This window comes from Pseudophryne corroboree, chromosome 5 (genome assembly GCF_028390025.1).
Source record: "Pseudophryne corroboree isolate aPseCor3 chromosome 5, aPseCor3.hap2, whole genome shotgun sequence".
NCBI lineage: Eukaryota > Metazoa > Chordata > Amphibia > Anura > Myobatrachidae > Pseudophryne > Pseudophryne corroboree.
The window spans coordinates 825,064,918-825,081,892 of record NC_086448.1 but is presented as its reverse complement, the minus strand read 5'-3'; the positions used below and the strand labels follow the sequence as shown (position 1 = coordinate 825,081,892).

Genomic DNA, 16,975 nt, shown 5'->3' with positions numbered 1-16,975 from the left:
AAAGGACTGAGACTGAAAAGACTGTGTCCTTTTTTGCCGATATGTGATTCGGGGTAACAAAAGGTGGATTTTCCAGCTGTTGCCATGGCCACCAGGTCCGATGGACCGCCCCTTTATACGGCAATACTTCCACATGCCGTCTGGAATCTGCCTCACCTGACCACTGTCGTGTCTTCGTCTGGCAGATATGTACATCACATTTACTCTTGATGCCAGAATGCAAATATCCCTCTGCGCATCACGCATATATAGAAATGCATCCTTAAAATGCTCTATAGTCAATAAAATCTTGTCCCTGTCAAGGGTATCAAAATTTTCAGTCAGGAAATCCGACCAAGCCCCCTCAGCGCTGCACATCCAGGCTGAGGCGATTGCTGGTCGTAGTATAACACCAGTATGTGTGTATATACTGTCATGACATTTTTCAGCTTCCTATCAGCTGGCTCTTGAGGGCGGCCGTATCTAGAGACGGTAACGCCATGTTTTTATAAGCGTGTGAGTGCCTTATCCACCCTAAGGTGTGTTTCCCAACTCGCCCTTACTTCTGGCGGGAAAGGGTATACCGCCCATAACTTTCTATCGGAGGAACCCCACGTATTATCACACACTTCATTTAATTTATCTGATTCAGGCAAAACTACAAGTAGTTTATTCACACCCTACAAAATACCCTTATTTGTGGTACTTGTAGTATCAGAAATATGTAACAGCTCCTTCATTGCCCTTAACATGTAACTCGTGGCCCTAAAGGAAAATTACGTATGTTTCTTCACCGTCGACACTGGGGTCAGTGTCCATGTCTGTGTCTGTCGACCGACTGAGGTAAATGGGCGTTTTTACAAGCCCTTGACGGTGTCTGAGACGCCTGGACCGGTACTAATTTGTCCGCCGGCCATCTCATGTCGTCAACCGTCTTGCAGCGTGTTGACATTATCACGTAATTCCATAAGTAGACCATCCATTCCGGTGTCGACTCCCTAGAGAGTGACATCCACATTACAGGCAATTTGCTCCGCCTCCTCACCAACATTTTCCTCATACATGTCGACACACACGTACCGACATACAGCACACACACAGGGAATGCTCTGATAGAGGACAGGACCCACTAGCCCTTTGGGGAGACAGAGGGAGAGTTTGCCAGCACACACCAAAAGCGCCACAATGTATATAACAACCCTAGAAGGTGTTGTTTCTATATATGCGCTCTTAATATATCATTATATCGCCAATTTATGCCCCCCTTCTCTTTTAACCCTGTTTCTGTAGTGCAGTGCAGGGGAGAGTGGGAGCCTTCCTCACCAGCGGAGCTGATCAGGAAAATGGCGCCGTGTGCTGAGGAGAATAAGCTCCGCCCCCTTTTCGGCGGGCTTTTCCTCCCGGTTTTTTAATAACTGGCCTGGGTTAAAATACATACATATAGCCTTAATGGCTATATGTGATGTATTTATTTGCCAAATAGGTATTTATATTGCTGCCCAGGGCGCCCCCAGCAGCGCCCTGCACCCTCCGTGACCGTGTCAGTGAGCCGTGTGACAACAATGGCGCACAGCTGCAGTGCTGTGCGCTACCTCTCTGAAGACTGTGAAGTCTTCTGCCGCCTGTTTCCGGACCTCCGTTCCGCCGTCTTTCTTCAGCGTCTGTAAGGGGGATCGGCGGCACGGCTCCGGGACGAACCCCAGGCTGACCTGTGTTCCGACTCCCTCTGGAGCTCAGTGTCCAGTAGCCTAAGACTTCAATCCTCCTGCACGCAGGTGAGTTGCAAGTCTCTCCCCTAAGTCCCTCGTTGCAGTGATCCTGTCGCCAGCAGGAATCACTGATTAGAAACCTAAAAAAAAACTTTTACTAAACAGCTCCTTAAGAGAGCCATCCAGTTTGCACCCTTCTCGGACGGGCACAAAAACCTAACTGAGGCTTGGAGGAGGGTCATAGGGGGAGGAGCCAGTACACACCATGTGACCTAAAAAGCTTTTTAGATGTGCCCTGTCTCCTGCGGAGCCCGCTATTCCCCATGGTCCTGACGGAGTCCCCAGCATCCACTAGGACGTTAGAGAAATATTCTTTAAGGTAGACTCCAACTTCCTATCTGACGCCTCCTTAAGTGAAGTTGCCCCCGGAACAGGCAGGACCGTCTTTTTGGACAGATGAGACACCGAAGGATCCACGATCGGAGAGGTCTCATAGCGCGTTCTGCTACCTGCGGGAAAAGGATAGGAAGACAACATTTTTCTTGATACCTGAAATTTCGCGTCTGGATGCTTCCAGGTTGTTGTTATAAGCGCATCCAGCTCCTCCGAAACTGGAAAAGTCACCGGCAGGTATTGGTCGGTGCCAAACCTTGAAGGGCGTAAGGTGTCTTCCGTCTCCTCCACCTGTAAGACTGAGCGAATAGCAGTAATATGAGCCTCTATACCCTGAGCTACTGGTTCAGAGTCCCCATATACCTGATCGTCAGTATCCTGGATATCCACATCCTGTATATCCTGTACATCTAACCCCGCCTCATCTAATTGAGGCATATCATCATCAAAGTCCTGTAACACAGAGGCTAGCAATCTCTTTTTTGCAGCCTGTAGGGGGGGGCTAAAGGACGGGGCTTGGGAAGGGATTACAGCCCTGGAAAGCCCTTCCACTGACTTTGCCAATGAGACTGCCCATGCAGGTTCTGGCGCCGGTACCGGGACAAGTTGTCGGAACCGGGCCGCCTCTCTATCTTCCCGAGAGGCTTTAAGTTCCCCAGTCAGCAGGGACATCACCTCTGTGAGTTGTGTCGTCCATGTCGGGGCGCTCTGGGGTTCTGAGGAGGGCTGAGTCGATGGCTGTGACTCCTCACCTGCAACCTGACCCTGCTTTTGTGTTGCCTTGGAGCCTTTGGTGGCCATGGCAGCACCTAAACTTGATACCCTTCCCCCACAGGAAAACAGCTATAGTCAGAATGGGAGGGAGGGGAGGGAAGCAGGGAAGAACGTAGCCATAGCAGCCCGATCTGTCCTGCACGATACTGTGTGCAGTGACAGGCTTTAATAAACAAATAGTGTACCTTGCAGTGCCCCCGAGTGCCCCCCTTCCCCACTGTAACTGCTCCCTGTGGTCTGCGTGACCTCCGTCCCGCGCTGCTGCTGACAGGAAAGGACGGGTCCCCAGCGCGCGCTACTTCCGGGCGCGCATAGCGGGACTAAGCCCCGCCCCCCTCCCGACGGCGCCAAATTCAAAGTTGCCCTGTCTCTTTATGCCGGATCCCTGTAGCGGCTCTGTGAGCCGCGCTGGCGGGGATCCGAGCAGGGAGGAGGGCAGGCGGCTGGCGGGCGGGAGCGCGGCACCGCTGTTACTTTTACTTTTTTTTTTTTTTTAAATAAATATTAAATAAACCTGATTAATAATAATTAATAATCCGAGGGGGGGGGGTTTGTTTGGGTGCTGCAGGGGTGTTCTGTCACTGTCCCCTTGCCAGTCAGTCACCGATAATAAAATGAATTCTTCAAAACCCCCGTCACCCTTTCATCCCAACATTCTGGGGGGAAATACACACACTCACCTTTCAGTGGTGGAGGGTGGCTCCGACACACGCCGCACGCAGCGGTGTCCGGCCGCAGATACTCACCGCTGCCGTAATCTTCTGCTGGATGGAGTGGTCCCGACACGCGCCGCACGCAGCAGTGTCCGCCAACTCAGGAGAGCTCAGTGTCTCCCTCAGCCGGGGCCCATCCCGAGCCGCACGCAGCTGCGATGGGACCCCGCCGGCAGCTCCCACGGTGCAGACTGGCAGTGGCAGAGCTGCCAGTCTGTGCGTGTGTAAAGAAAAATAAAATAATAAAGAAAAAAGAAAAAATTTCTTCAGCTAAACCCAAGTGAACCAGCTCCCTTGGGCACTAAACTAAGACTGGCTTGGAGGGGAGATAGTAGGGGAGGAGCTAGCCACAGGGTTGGAGTTTTTTTTAAAGTGCCAGCTCCCAATTACTGCCTACTATTTCCCCATTGTAACTACGATCCAGTGGCCCCTAGTGGATGAAGGAGAAAATAAGATTTTACTTACCGATAAATCTATTTCTCGTAGTCCGTAGTGGATGCTGGGGACTCCGTCAGGACCATGGGGAATAGCGGCTCCGCAGGAGACAGGGCACAAAAGTAAAAGCTTTAGGATCAGGTGGTGTGCACTGGCTCCTCCCCCTATGACCCTCCTCCAAGCCTCAGTTAGGATACTGTGCCCGGACGAGCGTACACAATAAGGAAGGATTTTGAATCCCGGGTAAGACTCCTACCAGCCACACCAATCACACTGTACAACCTGTGATCTGAACCCAGTTAACAGCATGATAACAGCGGAGCCTCTGAAAAGATGGCTCACAACAATAATAACCCGATTTTTGTAACAATAACTATGTACAAGTATTGCAGACAATCCGCACTTGGGATGGGCGCCCAGCATCCACTACGGACTACGAGAAATAGATTTATCGGTAAGTAAAATCTTATTTTCTCTGACGTCCTAGTGGATGCTGGGGACTCCGTCAGGACCATGGGGATTATACCAAAGCTCCCAAACGGGCGGGAGAGTGCGGATGACTCTGCAGCACCGAATGAGAGAACTCCAGGTCCTCTTTAGCCAGGGTATCAAATTTGTAGAATTTTACAAACGTGTTCTCCCCCGACCACGTAGCTGCTCGGCAGAGTTGTAATGCCGAGACCCCTCGGGCAGCCGCCCAGGATGAGCCCACCTTCCTTGTGGAATGGGCCTTGACAGATTTAGGCTGTGGCAGGCCTGCCACAGAATGTGCAAGTTGAAATGTGCTACAAATCCAACGAGCAATCGTCTGCTTAGAAGCAAGAGCACCCAGTTTGTTGGGTGCATACAGGATAACAGCGAGTCAGTTTTCCTGACTCCAGCCGTCCTGGAAACCTATATTTTCAGGGCCCTGACAACATCTAGCAACTTGGAGTCCTCCAAGTCCCTAGTAGCCGCAGGTACCACAATAAGCTGGTTCAGGTGAAACGCTGACACCACCTTAGGAAGAAACTGGGGACGAGTCCGCAGTTCTGCCCTGTCCGAATGGACAATCAGATAATAGGATTTTGGTACTTACCAGGTAAATCCTTTTCTTTGAATCCATAGGGGGCACTGGAGTACTCTTGGGATATGGACGGGCGTAGCCGAACAAGGGCACTGAATATTTAAATTTAGGACCCTCCCCCCCCTCCATATCCCCGAGTACCTCAGTGTACTCTCTCAGTGTTTTTTTACTGAGCGAACAGGAACGATATAGAGAGGTTGACAATGGAGAATACCTATAACATAACGGACAACACAATGTTGACCCATAACCTTACTGTCAACTAAACAGTTGACACCATAACCGATAGAACTTTATAATTTGAACCAATCGGTGAAAATGTGTTACCATAAGCTCCTCTGAGCTTAATATCAATCAAGTAAAACTTGTTACCCTAAGCTCCCTTGAGCTTAAAACAACCCAGGTAAAACTGCTCTGGGTGGGCGTCCAGTGCCCCCTATGGATTCAAAGAAAAGGATTTACCTGGTAAGTACCAAAATCCTATTTTCTTTATCATCCACTAGGGGTCACTGGAGTACTCTTGGGACGTACCAAAGCTTCCCTCGTGGGCGGGAGAGCTGTTTGATACTTGTAACAGTAGGCAGCCCAAAGCTAGATGCTGATGGCGCCACCATTTATAACGTGTAAACGTGCACCAACATGGTGCACATGAAGGCTATATAGCCGCGTTTTAGACACTCCACGACCCACTGGGTCTGACATTCCCACAGAACCTGTGGGATGAGCTATTACTGACGTAGGCGATTGTAACTTAGCCTTAAAGTAAACCTGACTTGTAGTCATTATTATTACCCAACTGGATAATGTCTGCTAAGAAACTGGCTAACCCCAGTTGGCAGTATCATAGAGAACAAACAACGTATTCATATCACGTACTGTTGACGTTCGGGACATATATAAACGCGTAATGCGTGTACCACATTCAGAATTCTAGAATGTGCTGTCCACACAGGAACCCCTATTGGTATATTGATGTGAAGAATACGAAAGCGTGATTCGTCCGAAGATCTGCTTTGTCATGAGAAAACTCAAATACGGTGGTTTGGAATACAAGGCACCCAAATATGAAAACAAAACCCTTGCCGAAGCCAAGGCTATAAGAAAATTGTTTTCCAAAGTGAGAAACTTAATTCCCATTTGTTGAAAGGGTTCAAAATATGAAAACTGTAAGAAATCTGAACCCAACTTCAAGTCGCCTGGCGCTGTAGGTGGGATAAATAGAGTGTGAACTTTGATGACACCTTGTAGAAAGATGTGTACAGACGCCAATAGAGGCAAACGTCTTTGAAAATAAGTTTACCACACAGATACCTGCACTCTTCGTGCAGATCAACGCCGTTTTCCATCCCACCCCGTTTAACAGAATACGGGTTACTTGAAGGATGATGTTGGAAACTTCCGAGGTTTACAACCTATGTAAGCACACGAAATTATGTAAAAATGAGCTGCCTTAAACGGCTTACTATTTCGTAACATGGTTAGTATAACCGATACTGTAATGCTCAATTTCTTAAGAGGGCGGTCTGCACCCTCACCCCGTCAACCGCAGCTGCGGTACATAGATAATAGGTACATAGGTAACTATGGGTAAACTAACGTTCCCTGATGTAACAGGTTGGACGTATTATGAGCGGGCCAAGATCGTGTGCAAGTATTCCTTGAAAATTCGAGAAGCAAACTTCTCCGAAACCCATGAGCTACCACCAGTATGACTGTGACAAACTGTCTTATGAGCCGTTTTGACAACGGAGAGAGCAGCGGAAACTGGTGGAGCCAGATACACGATGCTGAATGACCACATGAATGTGAGAGACTCCACCGCCACTGCCCTTGTGATCTGTTTTGTACACATACTGAGCTTTTGTAATTGTGGCGAGATGCCATCATGTATACTTGAGGGTAACCCCCTTCTGTGGACTCACATATGAAACACCTCTGGATTTAATGTCCAGTTTTCAGGATCCAAATCCTGACGGGTGAGATCCTCTGTCTAACAGATGTCCACTCACGTAATGATCTCTTGACATTTTCACATAATGGTGTTCTAAGCCATTGAGGATTTGAGTCACATGCCGCATTACCATGCGGCTTCTTGGTTCTCACTGGTTGTTGTGTATGCAACTGCCGTTGCCTTGTTTGACTGCTTAAGGCCAGCGTGAGACAGGCATCAAACATTTACCTGAAACTCATGGTTGTTCCTCTCCACAGAAATCTTTAGTAAAAGGCGAAAGATTTATTCGTTCTGAAGAGAAACCAGAGTATATACCTGGTCAGACTGAAAGCGAATCATGTATTGCATTGTAAAATGCACAGAGTTCTAGGACCTTTATCGACAGCAATCTGTCGTGTTTTAGAACCTTGTTGCTGATTTTAACTACAAATCCTGACCCTCTGCGACTGTCGTCCAGAGTATATGCACCCTTTTCCCTCTGTGGGAAACGCGAGTGAAGGGTGGCGAACTAAATTGAAAACACATCTTTATTCTTAATAGGTGAATACACCAATGTACCGCTAGTGTGCGTGTTTTGCACTAATTACTAGACGTACATTTGTTATTGCTGGTGTAGTAGGTAAAAGTCTTTGATTTACCGTATTTATCATCTTACCTAGGCATTGACATCGTTTAGACGGAATTAGATGTGATTGTTTTCGAACTTGATCTGCTACCGCAGTATACCTTAGTAGCGCAAGTTCCAGGAACTTTGTTGAGACAGAGTTCTTATGTGAGATGAGCTATCATCCCAACCTCACTTTGGTAAATACCCAAAGCGATAAGCAACGGTAGACATGAAATGGTTAATGGTTGTGGCGATTTGCAACCGCTAGAACCTGTGAAGAACAAACCGGACTGGGTAAATACGCATTCAAATGCAATTATGCAAATGTGTGGCTCCAATAAGCAAATATTAACCGCAGAAAATCCATTTTCTAACTGTAGTAAATGACTTGCTGATTGATATTGCAACGGAGCTGTTTGGTTTTGCTCAAACAGAGGGGAATAAGTAACTCTGACTCTGTTGTCGTACTACTGCCTGGTTTATAAACCAGCAAAGACTAAATGACAACCTGCCAACCGTTCGACAGAGGCAGTTTTGTCCTTTAAGCTGTAAATAGCTGAGACCTGTATGAGTTGAAGTCCTGAAACCTCGCAAATGTAACATGTAAAGACGCGCTTCCACAATTGTAAATGAAGTCATCAAACCACTGGCTTGCTGACTGTAACGTCCTGTCGTTACAAGGCGTGACTGTTCCTTATAAAGGGATAAAACGCCGTTACAAATATACTGTATGCGGTAATGGCTGAATATCATAAAGGGATAAAATACCGTTACAAGTATATCAAATTTATGAGCAAACAAGCTCTGGCCTTGTCGCGCTTAACTAGCGACAATGAAAATAACCGGCGTTAGCAGAAGCTTTACAGATATACTCTGCAGCTTCTTTTACCAGTGATCGTCATTGTTTGATACATAGATTCTAGTGACCCAAATGTATCCTGGGTTTTTATAATGTTTGACAGAAAATCATCTAGCAATGGCGGATCGCGTCCTTTTGGAAACGATTATGTATGGTTGTTAACAACCCCCCCGCACTATCTGAGTGCTGGTCTAATGTACCCTTCTCACTCGTAGTTATAATTTGACATAGAATCGAGTGAAATAAACACTCTGGTACCCAAAGGGAAATTGGCCCTTTGGAAGACTGTCTTTTGTTAGGGCTGGCGGAGTCATTCCGAGACTCCGATGTTACCGCTCTTTTAATTTGAATTGCCAATGTTAACATAGGATTTTTAAAATTATTTTTAGTCTGCACTATAGCCTTACTCGCTATGTAGACAGACACCATAATAGACAATAGACAGACACTTGCACGACTTAATGAAGTTATTATGTGTCATATATATATATGTTATTGCTGAACAGCATATTCATATGAAACTCAAGCTTGTTTCTCTCTACGGAAATCTTTAGCAAAAAACGAAAGATTTATTCGATATGAAGAGAAATCAAAATATTTTCTTTTATGTGAAAAGCAGTTCACATGGGCATATGAAACCCGAACCAAATTCCTACTAACTTCCCTGCGCCTCTGGTGGCTGAGAGATGTAGGGCAGGAATGTTCTAGAATTAATTAGAAATACAGATTACATGGCTGACTTATGTGAAAACTGAACCAAAAAATTCCCACTAACACCCCTGCGCCTCCTTGTGGAGTATAGGTGTATGGGCGGAATGTTCTGGAATTATAACCTGGAAGAACAGCAATGATTAAAATGACCGTCATGCCATGCTTCCACTGAAAATCACAGGACAGGTTACCTGCTGCAGCGTTAATATATAGGCTTAATAGCCTATTATACATTAAATATAGGCTTAATAGCCTATTCTACAGTTACAGGTCTATTATACAGTAAAATCCGTGCAGTTTACAATACATTATGCAGCCTTATGCTTTAGTTAGCCTTCCAGTTATTTTCATTAACTGTTTAAACACTAAGCAGTCTCTTACCCCATGCAGCCTTCTGCTGCTATGGGCTTTACTCAACACTGCCTGCAGTGAATTGTATCCAACATATCTTATTCCCAAGCAGCCTTTGCTGCTGCTATGGGTCAATAACTTGTTTAAAAACTGAGCAGTCTCTTATTTAGAACTGAGCAGTGTCTTAACCCATGCAGCCTTTGCTGCTGCTATGGGCTTTACTCACCGTCACCCCCCCGCAGCCGCGCTGCTTGTAGCTTCTCCCTGTGCAGCGCCGGAAGCGAGTGCAGGGAGCTCCGGGGAGCGCTGCTATATTGCGCCGGGGAGCCCTAGGAACGGGCGGCGCCTCATACAGCAGTGGCCGGGTGCAGCGCTGGAAGAGCGGCCGGCGTCTTTAGTGACGTACGGCCGCTCGGAGCTTTAGACCCGGGTACGCAGAGTTGGCTGCTTGGGCGGCGCTCGCGTACAGTGGCTGGGAGAGCGGCCGGCGTCTGAGTGACGTGCGGCCGCTCGGTTACCGTGCTGGGAGAGCGGCCGGCGTCTGAGTGACGTGCGGCCGCTCGGTTACAGTGGCAGAGTACTGGTACAGTGGCTGGGAGAGCGGCCGGCGTCTGTGAGTGACGTGCGGCCGCTCTCTCGTTCAGCGGGGTCCTCTGTAAGCGGCGGGCAAAGCGGCGGTAAAAATAAAGGCTTTTCCCACACAGCAGGGCGGCAGCGTGAGCTGACCGCCCTGACCCCCCCACCATACCTTGTAGTGTCGCACTTTTGTAAGCTCCGTCTAGATTGTGACGGGGCTTCCATCCTGGCTGTGACGGGGCTTCTTACTGTAAGCACCGTCCAGTTTTCAGCTCTCCTCCTGGCTGTGACGGGGCTTGTAATCTCCGTCCAGTTGCAGTAGGAGACAGTCTGCCTGTGGCTGTGAGGGTGCTCTTTGTGAGGACCGACACGCCATGCGCTGCCTTGTAGCGCCTGTGGCTGTGAGGGTGCTCTTTGTGAGGACCGACACGCCATTCGCTGCCCGTGCAGCGGCACTATCCCGGACCCATGTTTTTCCAGAAACTGGGAAGGGATGTGCTAAGTGTAAAAATAAAAATTAAAAATTTAAAAATAAAAATCCAAGTGTGGATATACCACAAGCCTTGTTCGTGCTGTGAGCACCGAAAAAACACTGAGAGAGTACACTGAGGTACTCGGGGATATGGAGGGGGGGGAGGGTCCTAAATTTAAATATTCAGTGCCCTTGTTCGGCTACGCCCGTCCATATCCCAAGAGTACTCCAGTGACCCCTAGTGGATGATAAAGAAATGGCTTTTGTGAGACAAAGCCGCCAATTCTGACACTCGCCTGGCCGAGGCCAGGGCCAACAGCATGGTCACTTTCCATGTGAGATATTTCAAATCCACAGATTTGAGCGGTTTAAAATGTGATTTGAGGAATCCCAGAACTACGTTGAGATCCCACAGTGCCACTGGAGGCACAAAAAGGGGGTTGTATATGCAATACTCCCTTGACAAACTTCTGGACTTCAGGAACTGAAGCCAATTCTTTCTGGAAGAAAATTTACAGGGCCGAAATTTGAACCTTAATGGACCCCAATTTGAGGCCCATAGACACTCCTGTTTGCAGGAAATGCAGGAATCGACCGAGTTGAAATTTCTTCGTGGGGCCTTCCTGGCCTCACACCACGCAACATATTTTCGCCACATGTGGTGATAATGTTTTGCGGTCACCTCCTTCCTGGCTTTGACCAGGGTAGGAATGACCTCTTCCGGAATGCCTTTTTCCCTTAGGATCTGGCGTTCCACCGCCATGCCGTCAAACGCAGCCGCGGTAAGTCTTGGAACAGACCTGGTACTTGCTGAAGCAAGTCCCTTCTTAGCGGCAGAGGCCATGAGTCCTCTGTGAGCATTTCTTGAAGTTCCGGGTGCCACGTCCTTCTTGGCCAATCCGGAGCCACGAGTATAGTTCTTACTCCTCTACGTCTTATAATTCTCAGTACCTTGGTTATGAGAAGCAGAGGAGGGAACACATACACCGACTGGTACACCCACAGTGTTACCAGAACGTCCACAGATATTGCTTGAGGGTCTCTTGACCTGGCGCAATACCTGTCCAGTTTTTTGTTCAGGCGGGACGCCATCATGTCCACCTTTGGTCTTTCCCAACGGTTCACAATCATGTGGAATACTTCCCGATGAAGTCCCCACTCTCCCGGGTGGAGGTCGTGCCTGCTGAGGAAGTCTGCTTCCCAGTTGTCCACTCCCGGAATGAACACTGCTGACAGTGCTATCACATGATTTTTCGCCCAGCGAAGAATCCTTGCAGTTTCTGCCATTGCCCTCCTGCTTCTTGTGCCGCCCTGTCTGTTTACGTGGGCGACTGCCGTGATGTTGTCCCACTGGATCAATACCGGCTGACCTTGAAGCAGAGGTCTTGCTAAGCTTAGAACATTGTAAATTGCCCTTAGCTCCAGTATATTTATGTGGAGAGAAGTCTCCAGACTTGATCACACTCCCTGGAAATTTTTTCCCTGTGTGACTGCTCCCCAGCCTCTCAGGCTGGCATCCGTGGTCACCAGGACCCAGTCCTGAATGCCGAGTCTGCGGCCCTTTAGTAGATGAGCACTCTGCAGCCACCGCAGAAGAAACACCCTTGTCCTTGGAGACAGGGTTATCCGCTGATGCATCTGAAGATGCGATCCGGACCATTTTTCCAGCAGATCCCACTGAAAAGTTCTTGCGTGAAATCTACCGAATGGAATCGCTTCGTAAGAAGCCACCATTTTTCCCAGGACCCTTGTGCAATGATGCACTGACACTTTTCCTGGTTTTAGGAGGTTCCTGACTAGCTCGGATAACTCCCTGGCTTTCTTCTCCGGGAGAAACACCTTTTTCTGGACTGTGTCCAGAATCATCCCTAGGAACAGCAGACGTGTCGTCGGAAACAGCTGCGGTTTTGGAATATTTAGAATCCACCCGTGCTGTCGTAGAACTACTTGAGATAGTGCTACTCCGACCTCCAACTGTTCTCTGGACCTTGCCCCTATCAGGAGATCGTCCATTTTCTTTGAAGAAGAATCATCATTTCGGCCATTACCTTGGTAAGGATCCGGGGTGCCGTGGACAATCCAACCGGCAGCGTCTGAAACTGATAGTGACAGTTCTGTACCACGAACCTGAGGTACCCTTGGTGAGAAGGGCAAATTGGGACATGGAGGTAAGCATCCCTGATGTCCCGGGACACCATATAGTCCCCTTCTTCCTGGTTCGCTATCACTGCTCTGAGTGACTCCAATCTTGAACTTGAACCTTTGTATGTAAGTGTTCAACTATTTCAGATTTAGAATAGGTCTCACCGAGCCGTCTGGCTTCAGTACCACAATATAGTGTGGAATAATACCCCTTTCCTTGTTGTAGGAGGGGTACTTTGATTATCACCTGCTGGGAATACAGCTTGTGAATTGTTTCCACTACTGCCTCCCTGTCGGAGGGAGACGTTGGTAAAGCAGACTTCAGGAACCTGCGAGGGGGAGACGTCTCGAATTTCCAATCTGTACCCCTGGGATACTACTTGTAGGATCCAGGGGTCCACTTGCGAGTGAGCCCACTGCGTGCTGAAACTCTTGAGACAACCCCCCCCACCGCACCTGAGTCCGCTTGTACGGCCCCAGCGTCATGCTGAGGACTTGGCAGAAGCGGTGGAGGGCTTCTGTTTCTGGGAATGGGCTGCCTGCTGCAGTCTTCTTCCCTTTCCTCTATCCCATGGCAGATATGACTGGCCTTTTGCCCGCTTGCCCTTATGGGGACGAAAGGACTGAGGCTGAAAATAAGAATTTACTTACCGATAATTCTATTTCTCGGAGTCCGTAGTGGATGCTGGGGTTCCTGAAAGGACCATGGGGAACAGCGGCTCCGCAGGAGACAGGGCACAAAAAGTAAAGCTTTCCGATCAGGTGGTGTGCACTGGCTCCTCCCCCTATGACCCTCCTCCAGACTCCAGTTAGGTACTGTGCCCGGACGAGCGTACACAATAAGGGAGGAATTTTGAATCCCGGGTAAGACTCATACCAGCCACACCAATCACACTGTACAACCTGTGATCTGAACCCAGTTAACAGTATGATAACAGCGGAGCCTCTGAAAAGATGGCTCACAACAACAATAACCCGATTTAGTTAGCAATAACTATGTACAAGTATTGCAGATAATCCGCACTTGGGATGGGCGCCCAGCATCCACTACGGACTCCGAGAAATAGAATTATCGGTAAGTAAATTCTTATTTTCTCTATCGTCCTTGTGGATGCTGGGGTTCCTGAAAGGACCATGGGGATTATACCAAAGCTCCCAAACGGGCGGGAGAGTGCGGATGACTCTGCAGCACCGAATGAGAGAACTCCAGGTCCTCTTTTGCCAGGGTATCAAATTTGTAGAATTTTACAAACGTGTTCTCCCCCGACCACGTAGCTGCTCGGCAAAGTTGTAATGCCGAGACCCCTCGGGCAGCCGCCCAAGATGAGCCCACCTTCCTTGTGGAATGGGCCTTAACAGATTTAGACTGTGGCAGGCCTGCCACAGAATGTGCAAGTTGAATTGTGCTACCAATCCCACGAGCAATCGACTGCTTAGAAGCAGAAGCACCCAGCATTGTTGGGTGCATACAGGATAAACAGCAAGTCAGATTTCCTGACTCCAGCCAACCTGGAAACTATATTTTCAGGGCCCTGATCACATCCAGCAACTTGGAGTCCTCCAAGTCCCTAGTAGCCGCAGGTACCACAATAAGCTGGTTCAGGTGAAACGCTGACACCACCTTAAGGAGAAACTGGGGACGAGTCCGCAGCTTTGCTCTGTCCGAATGGACAATCAGATATGGCTTTGTGAGATAAAGCCGCCAATTCTGACACTCGCCTGGCCGAGGCCAGGACCAACAGCATGGTCATTTTCCATGTGAGATATATCAAATCCACAGATTTGAGTTGTTTAAACCAATGTGATTTTTTAGGAATCCCAAAACTACGTTGAGATCGCCCAGTGCCACTGGAGACATCAAAGGGGCTGTATATGCAGTACTCCCTTAACAACTTCTGGACTTCAGGAACTGAAGCCAATTTCTTTCTGGAAGAAAATCAACAGGCCGAAATTTGAACCTTAATGGACCCAATTTGAGACCCATAGACACTCCTGTTTGCAGGAAATGTAGAAATTAACCTAGTTGAAATTCTTCCGTGGAGCCTTCCTGGACTCACACCCTGGCACATATTTTCACCTAAGTGGTGATAATGTTGTGCGGTCACCTCCTTCCTGGCTCTGACCAGGGTAGGGATGACCTCTTCCGGAATGCCTCTTTCCCTTAGGATCCGGCGTTCACCCGCCTTGGCGTCAACGCAGCTGCGGTAAGTCCCGGAACAGACACGGTTCTTGCCGAATCAAGACCCTTCTTAGTATCTCTTGAAGTTCCGGGAACCAAGTCCTTCTTGGCCAAACCGGAGCCACGAGTATAGTTCTTACTCCTCTCCTTCCTATCATTTTCAATACATTGGGTATGAAAAGCAGAGGATGGAACACATACACCGACTGGTACACCGACGGTGTTACCAGAGCGTCCCAGCTATTGCCTGAGTGTCTCTTGACCTGGCGCTTCAGGTGGGACGCCATCATAACCACCTTTGGTCTTTCCCAACGGTTTACAATCATGTGGAAACTTCCAGATTAAGTTTCCACTTTTCCGGGTGGAATTCATTTATGCTGAGGAAATCTTCCCAGTTGCCCACTCCCGGAATGAACACTGCTGACAGTGTTATCACATGATTTTCCGCCCAGCGAAGAATCCTTGCTGTCATTGCCCTCCTGCTTCTTGTGTCGCCCCGTCTGATAACGTGGGCGACCGCCATGATGATGTCCTACTGGATCAGCACCGGTTGACTTTGAAGCAGGAGTCTTCCTAGGCTCAGAGCATTGTAAATTGCCCTTAGCTCCAGTATATTCATGTGGAGAGAAGTCTCCAGACTTGACCACACTTCCTTGGAAATTTTTTCCCTGTGTGACTACTCCCCAGCCTCTCAGGCTGGTATCCGTGGTCCCCAGAACACAGTCCTGAATGCTGAGTGTGCTGCCCTCTAAAAGATGAGCACTCTGCAGTCCCCACAGAAGAGACACCCTTGTCCTTGGAGACAGGATTATCCGCTGATGCATCTGAAAATGCGATCCGGACCATTCGTCCAGCAAATCCCCTGAGATCTGCCGAATGGAATCGCTTCGTAAGAAGCCACCATTTTTCCCAGGACTCCTGTGCATTGATGCACTGATACTTGGCCTGGTTTTAGGAGGTTTCTGACTAGGTCGAATAACTCCTTGGCTTTTTCCTCCCGGAGGAACACCTTTTTCTGGACTATGCCCAGAATCATTCCTAGGAACAGCAGACGTATCGTCGGAAAACAGCTGCGATTCTTGGAATATTTAGAATCCAGTCGTGCTGTCGTAGAACTACTTTAGATAGTGCTCTTCCGACCTCCAACTGTTCTCTGGAACTTGCCCTTTTCAGGATATCGTCCAAGTAAGGGATAATTTAGATGCCTTTTTTCTTTGAAGAAACATCTTTTCGGCCATTACCTTGGTAAAAGGCCCGGGGTGCCGTGGATAATTCAAACGGCATCGTCTGAAACTGATATTGACAGTTCTGTACCACGAACCAGAGGTACCCTTGTTGAGAAGGGCAAATTTGGACATGGAGGTAATCCTTGATGTCCAGGGACACCATATAGTCCCCTTTTTTCCGGTTCGCTATCACTGCTCTGAGTGACTCCATCTCGATTTGAACCTTTTATGTAAGTGTTCAAAGATTTCAGTTTAGACTATGTCTCACCAAGCCGTCTGGCTTCAGTACCACAATATAGTGTGGAAAAATAATACCCTTTTCCTTGTTGTAGGAGGGGTACTTTGATTATCACCTGCTGGATATACAGCTTGTGAATTGTTTCCAATGCTGCCTCCCTGTCGGAGGGAGCCGTTGGTAAAGCAGACTTCAGAAACCTGCGAGGAGAAGATGTCTCGACTCTCCAATCTGTACCCCTGGGATAATACTTGTACTATCTAGGGGTCAACCTGCGAGTGATCCCACTGCGCGCTGAGACTCTTGAGACTACCCCCCCACCTTGAGTCCGCTTGCACGGCCCCAGCGTCATGCTGAGGACTTGGCAGACGCGGTGGAGGGCTTCTTTTCCTGGGAAGGGGCTGCCTGCTGCAGTCTACTTCCCTTACCTCTATGTCTGGGCAGATATGACTGGCCTTTTGCCTGCATGCCCTCATGGGAAAGGAAGGATTGAGGCTGAAAAGACGGTGTCTTTTTCAGCTGAGATGTAACTTGGGGTAAAAAGGTTGGATTTCCCAGCTGTTGCCGTGGTCCCCAGGTCCGATGGACCGACCCCAA

The 16,975-nt window shown here is 48.5% G+C and overlaps 1 non-coding gene and 2 pseudogenes across 1 annotated transcript; all 3 read right to left on the bottom strand.

Moving 5' to 3' along the window:
- LOC134928606 (kinesin-like protein KIF9) overlaps positions 1-16,975 on the bottom strand; it is a 372,888-nt pseudogene that overhangs the window by 217,751 nt on the left and 138,162 nt on the right.
- Positions 7,217-7,331, bottom strand: LOC134931262 (U5 spliceosomal RNA). The gene has a single exon (XR_010179060.1). It is a non-coding gene; the product is annotated as a U5 spliceosomal RNA (small nuclear RNA).
- LOC134931319 (U5 spliceosomal RNA) lies at positions 8,977-9,084 on the bottom strand (annotated as a pseudogene).